Source organism: Dipodomys ordii, unplaced genomic scaffold (assembly GCF_000151885.1).
Source record: "Dipodomys ordii isolate 6190 unplaced genomic scaffold, Dord_2.0 Scaffold72, whole genome shotgun sequence".
Lineage (NCBI taxonomy): Eukaryota > Metazoa > Chordata > Mammalia > Rodentia > Heteromyidae > Dipodomys > Dipodomys ordii.
The window spans coordinates 11,860,501-11,879,368 of NW_012267288.1; the positions used below are offsets into that span (position 1 = coordinate 11,860,501).

The 18,868-nt window shown below is 41.5% G+C and overlaps 1 protein-coding gene and 1 pseudogene across 11 annotated transcripts in view; one reads left to right on the forward strand and one right to left on the reverse strand.

Moving 5' to 3' along the window:
* The window catches only part of LOC105991369, an 8,376-nt pseudogene extending 7,515 nt beyond the window's left edge, over positions 1-861 (reverse strand).
* Nrcam (neuronal cell adhesion molecule) overlaps positions 36-18,868 on the forward strand; it is a 278,463-nt gene continuing 259,630 nt past the window's right edge. For all 11 annotated transcript variants that reach the window (XM_013024020.1, XM_013024022.1, XM_013024021.1 and 8 more), the window contains exon 1: positions 36-180. The gene's annotated coding sequence lies outside the window, so the exon portion shown is untranslated. The remainder of the gene's footprint in view (positions 181-18,868) is intronic.

The window sequence follows — 18,868 nt, forward strand, 5'->3', positions numbered from 1 at the left end:
TCTCCAGGGTCGCCAGCGGACGCGCACCGCAGTGCTAGTCTCTGAGGCGCGGGCGCGAGGGACAGCGGCCGCGGCCACTCCGCCCGGGCAGCCGGAGGCGACGGCTCTGCCGACACCCACGACCTCTGTCCGCGCTTCAGCGTCCGGGAGTCCGGCGTGGCGGGCGAGGGGCGCGAGAACGTGAGTAGCTCGGTGTGCACGCGTGTGGGGGAGACCCGCGGTCCGGCTCCGGCGGAGGCGGGCGCGGGGAGGCCACTGCGTTGTCACCGGGACACCGGCTCGGGGGCAGGGGGGGGGGTCCAACCGCGTAGTGCTCTGCGGTCTGGCAGGCGTCCGCCCTGAGGGACGAAAACAGGTCGCCAGCGCCTTTCTCCCTCTGAGTCTTGGGACACAGCCCGCGGGGGCCGAGCTAGAGAAATCCGGGAGCTGGGGACCCGGCACCTCGGCGTGGGCACCGCGCACACACAGCAGTGCCGGCTGGCCGGGAGGGCACCCGCCACCTCCTCCGGTCCGCGGCCAACTTCTGCCTCCGCGCCCGGGCGCCCCCCACGCTTTCCGGGAAGCCCTGCTGGAGTCTAGCTGTGGGCAGCTGCGCGTGCAGCGGCTGCCGGGGCTCGGACCCGCAGGGTGGGCGCAGGGGGGCGCGGCCCGGCGCAGGTGGGCGCGGAGCGCGCGGGGGACCCAACCCGACGCGCCCGGGCGTGTGCGCGTTCCGGTCCCCACGGTCACATCTGGGCGTGGGCTTTGTTCGGGTGCGCTTACACCTGCGCGGATCCCCGAGTTCAGGTTGGGGGGGGGGGCGAGACCGACCGCTCTCTTCCGCGCTCGCCGCTTCGGAGCGGACTCGAAACCAGCGGGCATCTGGAGACACTGAGGACCGGCGTGGGCGATACTTGAGGAGGGGGCTTTTTATTGGCCTACAGGTGTGGGCCCAGCGGTGCCTGCGCCACACCCAGCCTCGGAGGACTGGGACCTGGGGTTGGTGCGCGGGGCTTGGGACTGGAAAGATCCCCCTTTCCTGCCCAGGTTCCCGGTGCTGAGATCGGGCCGCAGCGTGGCCGAGGGAGGCTGTGTGGAGCCAGGAGTGACTGCATCCAGCTAGCTCCGAGCGCCATCTGCCCGGGCGCCGCCCGGGTCCCCTCCACGCCGCGCGGGCGGGCGCAGCCTCCTGGTCCCCTGCCAGAGCTCGGAGAGGGGGGTCTGGATGTCGCTATGGGGTGAGCCAGCCAGCCGGCGTTTCTCCCAGAGGTGTTCTCGGGTAGCAGGTGCTGGAGGAGAGTTCCCGGGGCGCCAGGGGCTTCGGAGCAGGCCTTTCCCCTCCGGCCTGCGGGTCACCTCCCAGCCGAGGCTGTCTTTGCTCTGCTTGCTAGTAGCGGCGGGGACCCAGGCGGACATCGCCGGAGGTCGCCGGGCGAAGGGGTCTCTTGCGAGCCCCGCCACAGTAGGTGCCAGCGGCTCCAAAGCCCTGCGGAAAGAAAGGCAGAGAGCTGTCCTGGGAGGGAAACGTTCCTGCCCTCCTTGGTCCCGGAAGGCAAATGCTCCCCAGTGCGGTCTGAGCCGCTGGGCCCTTTCTCTTGCAGGGGGAGATGGAGCTGAGTGCCAAGGGGCAGGCGGCATTGGTTCTGCGTCAGGAGCTCCCCCTGGGGTTGTTCGGAGAAGGAGCACGGCGGCCACTGCTTACAAAGCGGCTTGGGCTGAGTGGCATTGGTGTGGAACTGCTACCCTCCCTGTGATCATAGATCGGGAGTGAGTGAGACCATCTAGAAGTGCCAAACTGGATGTAGGCAACTGGATACTTGCTACTTAATGAGACTCTCGATGAACATTTCTTTGAGAGCTTTAAGTTGCATCTAATTTCATTCCCACAGCAACACTTTTAAAAATTAGGAAAACGCTGGCTGAGATAGAACATGAAACTTTCTCCAATGTGGTTTTTTGGAAGCTTATAATTAATTTAGCCTAAAACTTCAGTGTTCTAAACCAAGAAGGTACAATACAACAAGCCTATTTAATTCTGACCCCTCTCTACTGATGCCTCTAATTCCTTTACAGGTTCTTTTATTCCTGTTAGCTTTTAAGTGTGAGGGTTGCTAACCCATAATCCAACTCAAAAAGTAACGACAGTGTTCTTGGAAACAGAACCCCCTGTAATTATAGAGATGTTCCTAGCACATCATACTTTTAATGAAACTTTAAAAAAAGAAAAGGAAGTGTTTCTATTTTAGTCGCATAATCCTGAAAGCTCTTTATAGGTTGCTTTGACTGCAGAAGAGTTATTCTTCCAGTTGGAGGCTGAATTTGAATAAAATCCTAGCACACAAACCTAGAAAAGCACTCAGTACCTTAAATATATGGGCATGTGTGGCACATTTGCAAAAATACTCTACATGAACTAGTAGAAGAGAAGAATTTGTGTGAAAGGGAAGTCAATTGTTTCTAGCATAGGTTTTTAGAGTTATTATAATTAATCAATTGGAAACATGGGTTCATGTTGCATTTGTAATCCTACTGACTCATGATCTTCTTTCTACTTTATTACAGGAAGGTTGCTAAGCATTTCACATATTCCTGGAATTATAGAGCTGTAATAGAACACAGGCAACATTGTATCTAATCCTTTGCATTTCAGAAGGACAGCAATGGGGATGAGAGGTTGCCTGATTCTGTAAATCAGGGTAGTGATGTTGTCTTGGAGCAAATGCCAGTGCCACACACTGCATCATCGTTACTGCAGCAATGACAGTAAATGAAAATCAAGCCATCTATAGATATTGTCACAGTGGTGACAATAATGGCTGGGGGTGAGTGCTCTTTGGAAGTACGTTTCAGAGCATATGAGCATCTACATACCTGGCTTGTAGACCATTTCCTTAAGCATCTCTTCATATAATGCTTTTATATAAGTAAGTGGTTGAATAGAATCTGTAGAATTCTGTAGGTGCAGAGGAACCACTGAATAGATATTTAAGTAGCTTTTCTCTAAAGAGATCAATTCATAGATATCAGCTGAATGCATGGCTTCTTGTTCTAAACACAGGGTAAGATGATGGGCAGAACAGTTTCTGTCCTTGGGATTGGAGGTTAATATTAATTTTATCATCCATGACTATATTACCATATATTTCCACTCCGACACTTTTTATGTAAACGAACAACTCTATGATGTTGCACAAACTGAACACATTGATGTAAACGGCACTTAAATTCCAGAACAAATTGCGATGGACTTCTAAGAAAGCCCCCTTGTGGTTCCTACTAGTCACTATTCTCCTGAGGGGCAACTACAGACTGTCATTCACTCTGGTATTCTCACCAAGATGAGTCATCACAAGATCTGAACTGCAGCCTTTGAAATCTGATCTCTTCCTCTAGCCCTTATTTTTCCCCTTCCCCTTCCTCTTCCCCTTTCCTTCTCCCTCCATCCTTTCTTCCCTCCCTTCCTCCCTTCCTTCTTGTTCTAACCAGAAGGTATTTTTTGGATCTCCTCTACATTAGCACTCATGTTGTGTAACCCTATACTTCTTAATGTTGTTGCCTGGTTGAGGACTCCAAGAATTGTTTCCACTGGAATTCCATATTGTTCTATGTTTTCCTCTCCTCCTTCTCTCTTTCTCCTCCTCTCTCTCCCACCTCTTTCTTTCTTGGTCTCTCCTACTGGGGATTGAACTCAGGGCTTTGCCCTTGCTATGCAGATCCTCTATCATTTAAAACATGCCTCCACCCCCTTTTTTGCCTTGGTTATTTGTAAGATAGTGTCTTACTTTATGACCAGGCCAGCCTAGGCTGTGATCCTCTTACTTGTACTTCCTTGTGTTGCTGAGGATGATATGTATGTACCACCACATCCAGCCATTGGTTGAGGTGAAGTCTCCTGAACTTTTCTGCCTGGGACAGCCTTGAACCTGGATCTCCAGGCCTTTATCTCCCATATAGCCACTGTACATGGTTAATTTCCCCACTTTTTATGTGTTATACAACCAGAAGAGGGACAGAACATCCTTTATCACCTATTATACCACATGAACACCATGAAGGAGAATGGATTTTTTTTTTTTTTGGTCAGTTGTGGGGCTTGAACTCTGGGCTTGGGTGCTGTCCCTGAGCTCTCCAGCTCAAGGCGAGTGCTCTACCACTTGAGCCACAGTGCCACATCTGGCCTTTTCTGTTTATGTGGTGCTGAGGAATTGAACCCAAGGCCTCATGAATGTGAGGCAAGCACTCTACCACTGACCCACCTTCCCAGCTCCAGAGAATGGAGGTTTTTCTGTCTCTTTTCCATATAAGGGTGTTTCATTTTGACACATGCATATATGCATGCATTGTACCTTGATCAGACTCACCCACTCTGCTCACCTACATTTCTAAAGGACAGTTCCTTTCTGAGAATGGCAACCAGAGCAAATAGAACTGGAACACAGAGCTCCTCATGTATTTTTCTCCCATGGAAAACTTTCCATATGCTCTTGGTCAGCCTTCACTCTCAGATGCTTGTGAAGAGGAAGCGATTTAAAAGGGACTGAGATTTACTTAAAACATCTAGCTATTTGCTATTTTTAAAATGTAGTATTTTCCTGCCAGAAGGAATCCTGAACTTTCCAGGCAGAGAGGAGAGAGCAAGGGAGGAGGTGACATTGTCAAAAAAAAATGTAATCTTTTTTTTTTTTTTTGGTCAGTTGGGGGACTTGAACTCTGGGCCTGGGCACTGTCCCTCAGCTCTTCAGCTCAAGGCTAGCACTCTACCACTTGAGCCACAGAACCACTTCTGGCTTTTTCTGCTTATGTGGTGCTGAGGAATCAAACCCAGGGCCTCATGCATGCAAAGCCACCTTCCCAACCCCAAATGTACTCTTACCTGACTTACATAACTGTAACCCCTTTATAATCTTTATAACAATTAAAAATTAAAAACAAACAAAAAAGACAGAAGAGAGAAATTGGAAGCTAAGGGCAGGAATTCAGTGGTTTGTTTTATTTAACTCATTGTCTGCTCAAGTGAATGAAAACTCCTTTGGTTTAAAGCTTCATTTGGCATCAGAGGCTGAAGTTCTCTGACTCCAGGTATCTTGAGTTATAATTGCAGATATTTAAGGTATACGACTTGATTTTCTGACCTAGGTATATATTGTGACATGATTATCATAAATTAATGAATATACCCATCACTTTATGCATTATCTTTTCTTTTTTTTATTTAGGGGTTATTCTGTGGGGGAGGGACATACAAAGCAAAAAGAAATAATCTTATAAATGTGTTAGAAACAATCGCATGAAAGAAAAAAAAAACATTTGAATACATATCTTAGGGTTCATTTCCCTAACATCACCTTATCTGACCTTTTCTGCTACTAGTTATTGCAAATAAGGGAACCATGGGACCTATGTTTCTTTGGGCCTGGCTTACTTCACTTAATACAATTTTTTCCAAGCCTTTCCATTTCCTAACAAATGGGGCAATGTCATTCTTTCTGATGGAGGCATAGAATTCCATTGTGTATATATACCACATTTTCTTGATCCATTCATCTACTGAGGGGCATTTGGGTTGGTTCCATATCTTAGCTATAGTAAATAATGCTGCAATAAACATAGTTGTGCTGGTAGCTTTAGTGTGGTCCTGTTTGTAACCATGGATTGCTGGGTCATAGGAGAGCTCTATGTGGAGTCTTTTGAGGAACCTCCATACTGCTTTCCAAAGTGGTTGAACAAGTTTACATTCCCACCAACAACATGCATTATCTTTTCAAGTAGTAAAAACATTTAAGACCTACTGTCTTAGCTGATTTAAAAAATGCAATACATTATTAGTGAACATAGTCATCATACTGTGCATTAGATCTCCAGAATTTATTCCCCCTCACTAACTGAAACTTTGTATCCTCTGTCCAGCATCTCCCACACCCTACCCACACCCTAGCCTTAGTCCCTGGGAACTACCATTCTGTTCTCTGCTTCTCTGAATTTGAATGGCATTTCTTTCCTTTTTTTTCTCTCTTGTTTGTGGGTGGGGGTAGTACTAGAAGCCCTTCAGCTTGCTAGGGAGTGTTCTATCACTTGAACCATATATTCACTGTTTTCCTTCTATCTCTTCTCCCCCCTCTCCCTCCTGCTCCTTCTATTTCTTCTTCTTTTGTTGTTGGTCCTGGGGCTTGAATTCAGAGCCTGGTGCTGTCCCTGAGCATTTTTTTACTCAAGGCTAGCTCTCTACCACTTTGAATTACAGCTTCACTTCCTGTTTTTATTGGAATTAAATAGAGATAAGAGTCTTAGGGCCTTTCCTGTCTGGCTGGCTTCAAACCACAATCCACAGATCTCAGCTTCCTGATTAGCTAGGATTATAGATATAGCCACCAGCACCCTGCCTTTCAGCTCTTCATGCTTTGATTATTTTTGAGATTGGGTCCACTGGCTGGCCTGAATGGTGATCCTCCTACTTAGACTTCCTATGTAGCTGGGATGACAGGTATGTGCCACTATGCACAGCTTTTATTGTTGTCGAGGTCATGCTAATTTTATTGTCTGGGGCTGGCCTACAACCTCCTGATCTCTGACTAGCAAGTAGATGAGATTAGTCATAAATCACCTCTCCCTTTCCCTTCCCACCCCTCCTCTCCTCTTCCCTTCTCCACCCTCTTTTCTTTTCTTTTCCTTTCCAAGGCAAGGTGTTTTGTGCCTTGAGCTCAGTCTTCCTGCCTCAGTTTCCCAAGGTTTTGGGTTACATGCCTGCATCCTGCATCCACCATGCTTGGATTGAAGTTTCTAAGAATGAAGAAAAAGTAACAAGAACAACAAATGATGATAAGTTTCCCCCTCTCAAAATGGGAAGAAACGGCTGTATGAAGGAGGAAAATGTGAGAAAGGCCTGACTCCAGCTTTAGGTACTATAAGTCTTTCATTATCAGGTTGTCTTTGAATGGAGAGAAAATATAAAACACTTATATAAAATGTGATGTTTTTCCTGAGTTACTGTTGTTATTGTTGTACCTCCTTACAATATATTGTCTAGTGCCACTAAGTGCCTTCACATTGTGGGCCACCATCACCATTGTCCACCTCCAGAACTTATTTTTGTAGGTAGTAGGGTTTGAACATGGGGCCTTGTGCTTGCTAGCCAGGTATTCTGCCCCTTGAGCCATGCCTCTTCCCAGCCCTTTTGCTTTTAGTTATTTGTTATTTTTCAGATAGGACTTCACATTTTTTGCCTGGGCTGACATTGGACCAAGGTCCTTCTATCTCTGTCTTCTTAGTAATTGGGATTACAGGTAGGTACCACCATGCCCAGCGCCAGAACTTCTTAAATTTTTCTAAACTGAAACTGTAACTTCTAAACAATAATCCTATCCTTTTTCTCTCCAGCCTCTGGCAGCCACCATCCTATCTTCTGTCTTACTGAACTTGATTCCTTTAGTAAGTTTTGTTGTAAAATCACGTATTTGTCTTTCTGTGATGTATGAAGACCTATGAAGACATATGTCTTCAACTTTTTTCTATGTGTCAGAATCCTCTTCCCTTGCATACATATCTTATTCTGTGTATATATCACATTTTGTCTATGTGTTCTTCTCATGTATACCTGGGTTGCTTCCATCTGGTAACTGATTGTAGAATGGTGATATGAATATGGATATATTTATCTGTTGGGATCATTGCTGCTTTCGATTATTTTGTGTATATACCCAGAAATTAGACTCATATGGTCATATAGTCATTGTATTTATGTGTGTGTGTGTGTGTGTGTGTGTGTGTGTGTGTGTGTGTGTGTGTTGGTCCTGTCCTTGGGCTTGAACTCTGGGCCCAGGTGCTGTTCCTTAGCCTTTTTATTCAAGGCTACTACTTGAGCCACAGCACCACTTCTGGTTTTTTTGGTTGTTAATTGGACATACGAGTCTTGTGGTCTTTCCTATCCAAGTTGATTTGAATGGTGATCCTCAGATCTCAGCCTCCTGAGTAGCTAGGATTATAGGCATAAGTCATGGGTACCTGGATATTTGTTTGGTTTTTAGAACCACCATACTGTTCTTTGTGGCATCATTTTGCATTCTCACTAACTGTGTACAGGGATTCCAATTTCTACACATCTTTGCCAACACTTGTTACTTTCCGTTTTCTTGCAAATAGCCATCATAATGTGTATGAAATGCTGTCATTTTTACTCTTTAAACTTATAAATAAAAATTCCTTATATTATGGACAGGTCATTCACAAAATATTTTAACTTTCTGGCTTAACTTTCATTAATTAGAAGACACACAGGTTCCCAAAAGTATTGCCTGATCTCATACCTTGTGCAAAGCATGAAGTAGATTCTATGGACATCCATTGTAACCCTGAATATTGACTTTTTACAATGTTGAATTGGAGCATATACATCTATGGGTGATCTGTGCCAAATGCTTTTGCTATAAGAATAGAATAAATAAGTATATTTTTGTTTTTGTTTTATTGCCTCAAAATGACATTATTATTTTTAATCCACATTAGCAGCAAATTTGCCCCGGTATGAAAATATATAGATAGGAATATTCCTTCCGCTGAATGTTTAGGGATGCCCTGGAGTTATACAGTTCTGAATTGGGCATTTCTCCCTACCATTGAATCTTCAAAGATGACAGCATAAACCTTCACCACCCAATTATAATTGCTTAGCTGAGCTGATAAAAAGGATGTGGTGTCAATTTAATTGACCTATTTTGCTGGCCTACTAGATTGGAATTCCAAATTAGAAAAAAGAAATTAACAGTCTGAGGGAGAGTTTCCCTCAAATGGCTACAAAGCTAGGGAATATAAGAAATACTGGTGGTAATGGACACACATTTACAACAAACTAATATCCCTCTACTGCACATACTGCCTGAATGCTTAACACCATGCAGGAATGACAAATTCTATCTTGCATTATGCAATCCTAATTTTCTTCTGGATTTCCCTGTGCTAAAGCATAATTTGGTTCACATTGAACTAAAGAAGTATTAGTTACTATCAAGTAAAAATGATCATTTAAACATTTTTTTTTACTATAAGAAAGGGCTAGAATAGTACTTTGAATACATATATTCACATACATATATATTTAACTTTTATGATGTGCATGGCTCAAAATCCACTATAACCAGAAAAATCTATTCCCACGATGATCTGAGGGAATCCTGTAGGAGGTCTTCTACTGGGTAATATGCAATGAATTTGCTTTATCTTTCTCAAGTGGGCTGAAACATTCAAAAAATTCAGTATATGTATTCAGGGTGATGATTTTTTTTTCAAATTTCAACTTTAAAGCTAATTCCCTGCCACTCTGAGATGCCTTTGGCATTTGAATGGTACGATTTATACCATGTGGGTTTGTGTGTGTGTGTGTGTTTGAGAAACATCACACACTCATGTTAGAACACCCTGAACAGATTTGTTTTCAAGGGAAGAGGAAAGGGAGAGGAAAAGTACTAATCTTCCACTAATTCTGCCTTAAGGTAAGAGTGGACTGTTGGAAGAGTTTCATCCTGGAGATTTTTGGTTCTTTGAGGGAGGATGGCTTGTGAGCTGAGTGAGCAGAGCACACTGCTGCCTTCCAAAGCTTGGTGCGCCTTTTCAGTCCCTTACCTCAATAGAGAGCCGAAAGGACAAAAGTGAACAAAGGAGGCCTGTTTTGCCTGCCCCACTTGCTGGGCTGTTGTCTTGGCCCTTTTCAGAGAAGGAGGGGGGGGGGAGACTTGGGTCAAAGTTGAAGAACGCTGAAAAGGAATTCAAGCTTCATGTCGGAATTTGAATTATAGCTTCAGTTTGAGTGCTGTGTCGATTAGTTTGAATAGAAAAATTTTGAATCTGTGGAAGCTTAAGTGACAGATGGTGTTGGAACAACGAACATAGCGCTGGATGGCATACCCTAAATGTTGAGTGCCCAAGCAAGGCACTCAGTAAACAGCAAGTTAGCTGACAAAAGTTTGGAAGCTGTAGGAAGTGCAGTTTGATGCTGAACAGCACATAAAGATGTTGGACTGTGCGAATTAAGGGGAGGAGAACTGGGTCTAGCATACACTCAGATGCATTCGTCCCTTCTAATTGCATTGCAAATATTCTTTTTAACTCTTCTGCAGCTTTTGTCTTTACTATCTGGTTGAATACACAAATGCCCAACCCATACCCTTTTAAAATCATACCACAGTGTTTTGGTACTATCTGTACAGTATTTTCATATGTGGCAAGGTAAATTTTTTTTATAAACGTTGATTAGCCAATGTCTCCCCCCAATATGAATATACATTTAGGAAGAGTCATTTTGGATTCTGGTTCTGGTAGGGGGGTCTATCATCATATGTAATTGAAGTTTTTAGTATGGCAATAATTTACCATTCAATTTAGTAAGCAGCATCTAGCTTTAAATGTTTCAGTAGAGGAGGCTAGCTATACATCAGACTATAATAATGAAACAGCTATCAGGAAATAGAGGTTACTGGAATATAAATTAAAAATTTTAAACTGGGGGTACTAGACACTATGTTGAAAATGAACTTGTAGGTGGGAATGGGAGGGAAAAACTGAGAGGGAAAGGTTGACATTGTCCAAAAAGAAATGTATGCTTTACCTGACTTATACAACTATAACCCTTCTGAACATCACCTTTATAATAACAATAAAAAATTAAAAATGGAGGTAACTAGTGCTGCATAAAACTACTGTTGGAAATAAAAAATTTATATTATTTGAAAACTGAGAAATGGAAAGTTGAAAATTTCCCACGTTTTATTTGGCATCATTGATTCTGTAAATGACTTGATGCAGTCTTATGTTCCTATGTGTTAGCATGATAAACCATTTTACATATATACATGCATTCACATAAACATATATATATATATATATATACACACACATACACACCTATATACACACCTATTTCTTTAAGAGAAATGACAGACATAAAAATAATAGGAACAAAACAGTAAAGAGGAGATCCAGGGATAATACTGTAATACAAACAAAAGCTCATTTGCTTCAGAATTGATTATATTAATTTATATGATGTGATGCATAAATCTATTTACTCTTTGTATCCCATAAATTTGCAAATAGACTACATTTTAATAGATGAAATGGGTATTTTTTACTTCAGTGAATTTACATATACATCTCTGTATAATTTAGTAACACTTGCCCTAATGCAAAAGTACAGTGGGAGGTAAGATGTATAGAGGTTTGATTGCTGATTTAGAGCAATGAGGGAACTCATTCTGCAGACAGCGAGAGAGTTTATGGTCCAATCCATATTCTGGGACCTGGAATGGAAGATTAGAGACAAGGGAGTGTTCAGATACAAGGAAAGCTCAGGTGGATAATGAGAATTGTGACATCTCGGAGAAGTGTCCTATGGCAGAAGTGAGGAAAATTTTAAATAATGAGGAGAGAATGAAGATAAGAACATTGTAAGGGCAATAACTTAAAGTATTAAAGAAGGGAAGAAAATTTAAAAAATCTTATGGGTGATTAACAGAAAATAGTGTCCATTTATACAATAGTCTCCATTTATACATTCCAACACTAAATATTTTAAAGATATCTTATTATGGGACTTCAGGTCATTGAAGAAATTTGATGTCATAAAATAGAAATAACTCATAAAGTGCCCAGTAAAACGAAAAGTGGTAATACTTTTCCATTTAGAAGAAATATATTGAAATAATTCCCTGAGAAGGAAAATTAAAGTTATTTCAGTGGAAAACAGTTAAATTCTCATCCAAATTGGCCCTTCTTTCCAGGAATTGTGTTTCTTTATATCTAATTAGCCCTGGTTTGAGAAAACAATCTATATCAAGCTGTAAACTTAGCCAGTCCCTTTGAGGGATTATTTATGTCCAGCAAGACTCTTCACTTTGGACAAGGTGTATATGGTGACTGAGCTCCCAAAATGTGTCTAGAGCAACTTTTCAGAAACATTGGATGCGCATTTTACTGGGTACAGCTAAAGAGCATAGCACAATAATACCCAGTGAAACCTGAGCAAATAAGTCTAAAAAAAAAACTAGAGAAGAAGTACACTGAATAGTACCTCAGCTGTAAGGAAAGATTTGATAATCACTTGTTCTAGATAATTTAGAGAGGCTAAGTCCCACATGAGAAAGGGAGAAAACAAACAAAAAGCCCTAGCCATCTAGGTTGGACCTTGCTCATATGGAATTCTGTCAGCATTGCCCTGGTCTCTGACTGTGAAAACCCTGTCCTGGTTCTGTTCCAGTAGAAGCCTGAGCTGTTTTTCTGATTTCCCCTGGTGGAATGTAGATGAGAGTCTCATGTTTGATGAATGAATGAGGACAAGAATGAATGATTGAATATATGAATATTGTCGTTGTTTTTAAGCCAAAACTGTCAGAAGAATATCTGTTGGAGAATATGTGGATGGTTTATCCTCAGCCCAGTTTGAAGAAATAGGTAAAGTCAAGACCATGGAAAAATCAAACATTCAGAATTTCATGCCTGTATTCTCTAGATTATAACTTGCTTCCTGATTCCAAATTAGGAGCAGGCAAATGAAATCATTTAATCTAGAAGGATAGCATTTAAGAAATTGTCATTGAGGATCCTTTGTGACCTGGTAGAGTTCCTCTATAATTTTCTAGCTGTGCTCATGGCAGATGATTCCCAGTTTACAAAAGGCTTTCCTTCCTTTTCACTCTCTGAAGCTGGTGCTTGTCATTTCCCTCTGGAAGTGTCTGGGTGGCTGCACATTGATTGAGTTAAGCACTTTCTGAGATTGCTTTCCACCATGTGCATTTGAAAAAAAAATCAGTAGTGAAGCAACAGGACAGAAAGCAAGACTGAGCAGGCTGGCATACAACAGATCAGAGCCACTCTTGCTTTCGCTCTTAAAACATGACTCTCTCCCCTCTTTTGTTGATCATTAAGGACTTATAGCTGTTGTTTTCTTTCTTTTTCTTTTTGCTAATCCTGGGGCTTGAATTCAGGGCCTGGGCACTATCCCTGAGCTTCTTTTGCACAAGGCTAGCATTCTACCACTTGAGCCACAGCACCTCTTCTGGCTTTTTCTGTGTATGTGGTGCTGAGGAATCAAACCCAGGGCTTCATGTTTTCTAGGCAAGCACTCTACCACTAAGCCCATTCCCAGCCTTGTTGTTTTCTTTATAGTCCAAGACGTGATTAAAGTTACTGCATGGCCATTCCTAACTAGTTAGTGAGTTATAGGGCTGGGTTTCATGGCAGTAGTTCTCTGTTTGAGAGAAATCCAGAGTACAAAGTTATGTGAAAGTTTTGATTAATGAAATAACCACAAAATACTGGTCTTTACTTATGATTAGGAACACTATACTACATAGCTTTAGAAAATTTACCTAAGTATTTCTTTTCCTTTGCTAAAAAATGAAATAGAATGCAAAACTTTCTCATCATTCATCCCTGACTTATAAGGGCATGTAGCTTCATCAAATGATTATTTAAATGAAACTGCAGAAAGAACAGTGATATAAGTCTATGTTGTTATTAGTTTGAAAACACCAATACTTATTTCACCATATCATTCTGACAAAATTTGTTTGAGGGATATGTGTATATCATATACCCCAAACGACATCTGTATCTACTTGATTTTGAATAGATGAAGTGGTCTTATACTAAGGACTTAGAGATTGGTACCCTTCTTGGGTCTGTGAAATGTAACTTTTTCAAAGCACAAACTGTATTCTAACCTTCAACAAATTATAGATGGTCTAATTGAATCTGTATGATACAATCAGGATGGAAAAGTCAGCACATACTTTTTTCTTCAGTTATATTCAAGCTAGTTGATAGCTAATGTTGATTTCCAACTTGATTGAATTGAGAAATGTCTAGGAAATTAGTAAAGCATCCGTCTGGATATATCTTTGAGGGTGTACCAGAGATGATTGGCTAAGTGAGCAACATCTCCCCAGAATATGGACGACACCACCCTGTAGGCTGTGGGCTCAGATGAAATAAATGTAGAAAGTAGAGAAAGTTCTCTAGCATAGGCACTCTGTCTCTCTCTCTCTCTGTGTCTCTGTCTCTGTTTCTCTCTGCTTCCTGGCCACCACAAAGTGAGCTGCTCACCATCATACCCTCCCACCGTGGTGGTTGGAACCTCTGAAATGTGTGTCAAAATAAATTTCCTTAAGTTGTTTATGTCCAGAATTTTCTTACAGTGATGAAAAACTAGCAATCAGGAATAGATTTTTGAAATCTAATTGTGTTTATTTTAAGCCATAATTCCATTTGTGTCAGTAATTTTCTGTGTTATCCATGACCAACCTTATAAACTGATAAGGCATGAAGTCATTTTAAATCCACCCAACTTATAGACAGAAAATGCTTACAAGCTTGATATAAAGAAGCTGGGCGCTGTGGCACATGCCTGTCATCCTAGCTATTTGAGAGGCTGAAATTGGAAAGATCCCAGTTATATATGGGCAAAGATGGAATAAATTCAAAAGACTCTCTATGGAATAAGCTGAGTGTCTATATTTCCAACTCCTGCAGGAAGCAAAAGGTAGGAAGATCACAGTCCAAGCCTGTACCTGTTCACCTGTTTCTAAGTGAAACACTTACCAAAAAAGAAAAATTAACAATACAGCTTCCCCACATGTACATGTTTCTCTATGTCTATATATTTATATAGTTCATATACTAAAGGAATAGGTATATATAAACCAGACATTTCAAAAGTTGGTATACATTGAATTAAGATACAGAAAGTCTAGGATTTGTTGAGATAATCTTTTTTTTAGCCACACATAAAATTCATAGTTTAAGTGATTAATCTTCTTGGTAATAGTAAAGTTCACTTCAACTTCACTGCTGCTATGGTGGGGTGTGGTAATTTGTCATTACCTGGGAACTTAAGAGGTCTGTATCTATTGAAGTCTTCACAAGTGCATTTGCTGCTTCTTACTAATCAGAAAGTTCTTGTTGACATGAAAAATGATGTGGCTCTTCATATTTACTCATGCTGAAGAAAGCAAATCCTTGGATGAACTCTCAGACAACGGTAGTCTGAATGCTGCTTTAGTGGGGCAGAGTAAAAGATACTATTGTGGAACATTTTGAAGCTAAAAATGATCAGTCAGCAGGATTTCTAAGAGCTTTGAATCAACTTGATTTGATTTTGAATACAGTATAGGCTCTAAAATCATTGTCCACTTGTCCTTTTAATGTGTGCTTGCTGGATGTGTATAGCCACTTTTCATTTCCACCAGTGCCACCCCTGCCTGTCGTAGCTGGGATGCTCTTCCAGGGCAATGACCCTGACTAGGAAGGTATCGTGTATGACATTGAATGAACAGCTACAACCCCTAATTGTTTAAAATAATCCCAATGAAATGACTTGGCAGGAAGATTACCAGGAATAATGCTGAGAACTTTACAGCTCCTTGATTTGTGTGGTTCATTGATTCCATTTTAACAGATAAACCGTTTGCCAATTTGGGATTTCCTCCCGATGATCACTCTTTATCCTTGCTATAGACTTGGCTTTGATCCTGATGAGAATCTACCAACATCCAGCAGGGAATACTTTTGAATCAGGGTTGTTTTAACTTTGCATATTGTTACAGCTTCCCTTTAATGCATAAGGCAGTGAGGTACTAATTGATTGGGTATGATATGTAAGGTGGTAGCCAGGAGCGGAGCATACAGCATCACTTAGATATGAAAAGTCACTATTTCTATGTAAACACTAGATCTTTTTAATATTTTATTGGAAAGACGACTTTGTGAAGATTGATTGAAAGGCTTATAGGGACCATTGTAACATTTGGTGATTAACTCAAGTTTATTTGCAAATGTTCTAAGACAGGGACAGTAGAATTCCTTCTATGATAAATTATCCAGTTTGGATTCATTATATTTAATATTTGGAATTGTTAGTCAAGAGTTTGTTGCACTAAACTTGGTTTTTCAAAGTTTTGTGTATGAGGCTACCTTCCTTAATTCCTATTCTAGACAAGCAAAATCCATCTTGGGAAACTAGTTATTGCCTGGGAAAGTGGAGATAGGCTTGTCTGTGGCTATACAATGATCTGCCTCATCATTGTCTAAGCAATATCTCTCTGATCCCTGCTGCATACTTAGGAGTAGGTCTAGTCATGAATATGCATGTGTCACACACACACCTGTGACCAACAGATCCTTCCTCAAGGAATGGCAGAGTATCAGTTACTTGAAACTGATGACTCCACCCGACTCATGGCAGCTGCGGTCTGTAACCCACAGGGTTCCCTTCCCTGCCCTGACAGCTGCACATCACATCCTGCCTGTAGTCACACCACTTCAGCCACCTCCATCACCAGCACATCAAAAAGCAAGGGACCCAGCTTACTGATCCCAAGATAATTCCTTCATGGTCCTGAAGTATTATATATAAAAGATGTATTTTTAACAAGTTATTTCTATTAATAAATAACAATCCCAGACATTTACTGGTTATTTATGCAGAGTTATCTTATATTTAGTAGTCACAAAGCTTCCTTGTATCAGAGCTGACAATGTGTTTTTCTTGTAAAAAGGCCAGATTCTGAATATTTTACATTTGATGGCCTGTGTCGTCTCTCCAAAAACAATTGTAAACAGCATGTAAATGAATGAGCAGGAACATGTTCCCAGAAAATTTTCTTTACAAAATGAAGGCTGGGGTACATTTGGGCTGTGGGTCATAGCTTGCCTACCTTTGGCCTGTTGCCATTATTCTCATTTTATGGATGACAAACTGAGGCTCAGAGACTGTAACAGGTTAAAATACCTGCTAAGTTGCATATCTGAGCTGCTAACTCAGGGAATCTGACTCTTTTCCATTATCTTGGGGTTTTAATATGCACTGTCATTTTATCCTGCTTTGATAAATGACAAGGGGATGGAATTTTAGTTTCTGCATATTATGAGTTATGACCCAAACATCAAAGGGAAATATTGGTTAGCTTCAGTGCCCTGAAGATCCTATTTAGGTAACAAGGATGGCCTAATCTGATGTAGAGCACATTTCAGTTGATCGGAACACATCCTTGACTAATTGAATACAGTTTTTAAGATTCTCCAAACAATCTGATCTCATTGTAGTCAGTAGGATTACCAAAAAGCAAATGAATCAAATTTTATTTTATTTGTTTGGGTCTAGTCGTGGGGCCTGAACTCTGGGCCTGGGCGCTGTCTCTCAGCTCTTCAGTTCAAGGCTCTTCAGCACCACTTCTGGCTTTTTTCTTTTTTGCTTATGTGGTGCTGAGGAATCGAACCCAGGGCCTCATGCATGCAAGGCAAGTGCTCTACCACTGAACCACCTTCCCAGCCCCAAATGAATCAAATTTTAAAACACATGTAAATGATTACTGTTAAAAGTTGGCTTGATGTTGGTGGTCCATGTGCTACTTAGATAACTCTTGCATTTTCAAAAGGAAGATTTTTATTTTCACCATACACACACAAACATGCAGAAAAAATTCTATCACATTTAACATAAAACCATTGAAAGGAAGAATGCCAAGCTGTTTCCTTTTCCAGAATGGGCAGCTCCTTTGTTTTATTTCCATGGTAACAGGTAAGTTTCAGCTTGAGAACAATGAACCTTCAAGACAACCATCTAGTTGATGGTATTGTCCATCTCCTTAGGGAATTTGTAGTGTTCCCTGGTACCAAGAGAACACCTGAAGTAGAATTATAACAGGCTGCTGTGATTTTTAAACATATAGCAAACTTGATGAACACTGAAGTTTCTCTGAGTTGGCTGAAGTCAGGAAATGTTTTAGACAGCAGTTCAGTAGACCAAAAAAATCCTGTGAGCAGATATACTTTAAAAATGTTCCCAGGACACTAAAAGAGCTGTAGAATTCATAGCTTCTGACCTTCTGGGTGAATAAAATTTTAGGACACAAGCAGTTTACAAAAGGGAAAGGGGGACCCAGGTGACCAGTTGCTGCTGCTCAGACTTTTGTTTGGGGAGAAGTGGAGAAATCAGAAAGGAACTCTTGTCTAAAGGTAACTCTACCTTCTTTGGGACTGCTTATTTTTCTTCATCATCCTTTCTCTCTATTTCAGATTGAAGGATTTCTGTTGATATATTTTCCACACATGGGATTCCTATCTCCAATTAAACACCAGAAAAGCCACAAGTGAATCTAGTCCTGAGCATGAAAAGCTCAGGAACAGTGTCCAGGCCATGTGTTTAAGCCCCAGAACTGGCGCCACAAAAAGAGAAAAAAAATTGGGACTGAGTTACCAAAAAGAAAGAAATCTTATAGAGATATAAATTTGATATTAAAGAATACTGAATTAAGAAATATAAAATGTATAGAAATGCTAATGAGACATGTAGATGTACATTGGATTGTGAAGAGAGACTAGGAATAATATGTCTCTGCCAGTGGATCTGAGCTCCACTGGGAGGAGGGACAGTGGTGACAAAGTCCATCTACCACATCATTGTCACCTCAGAACTGATGTGCTCGGCTGGCAGTTTCTCTGACCTGCCTATCCTGGATGCTGGTTCTGGCCCAATGCTGTTATTCTTCATTTTTAGGCATTTTTTCAGGTACTTGCTTGTGGCTGTCAACACAGTTCTCACCAGTGCTGGCCCAATGTGACCCCAGGGATGAAGAATGACACTACGCTCAGAAGCCAGTCCTCTTACATGCCTAACTCCTTTTCCCTCCAACTCTAATATTACCCTGGAAATATTGACTCTTAGAGGAAAAACGTTGAGTGTACCACTTGATTTTAGCTAAGAGCTAAGGCCTACAGAGAATGGCTGACTTGTCCAAGGTCAGAGAGCAGTTATAAGGGCTATGACCATTATTCAGGTCCAAGTCAGTTGACTCAGGATAAGCCTATTTGCCTTGATGTAAGCAGTGCTCATCAGCAGACCTCAACA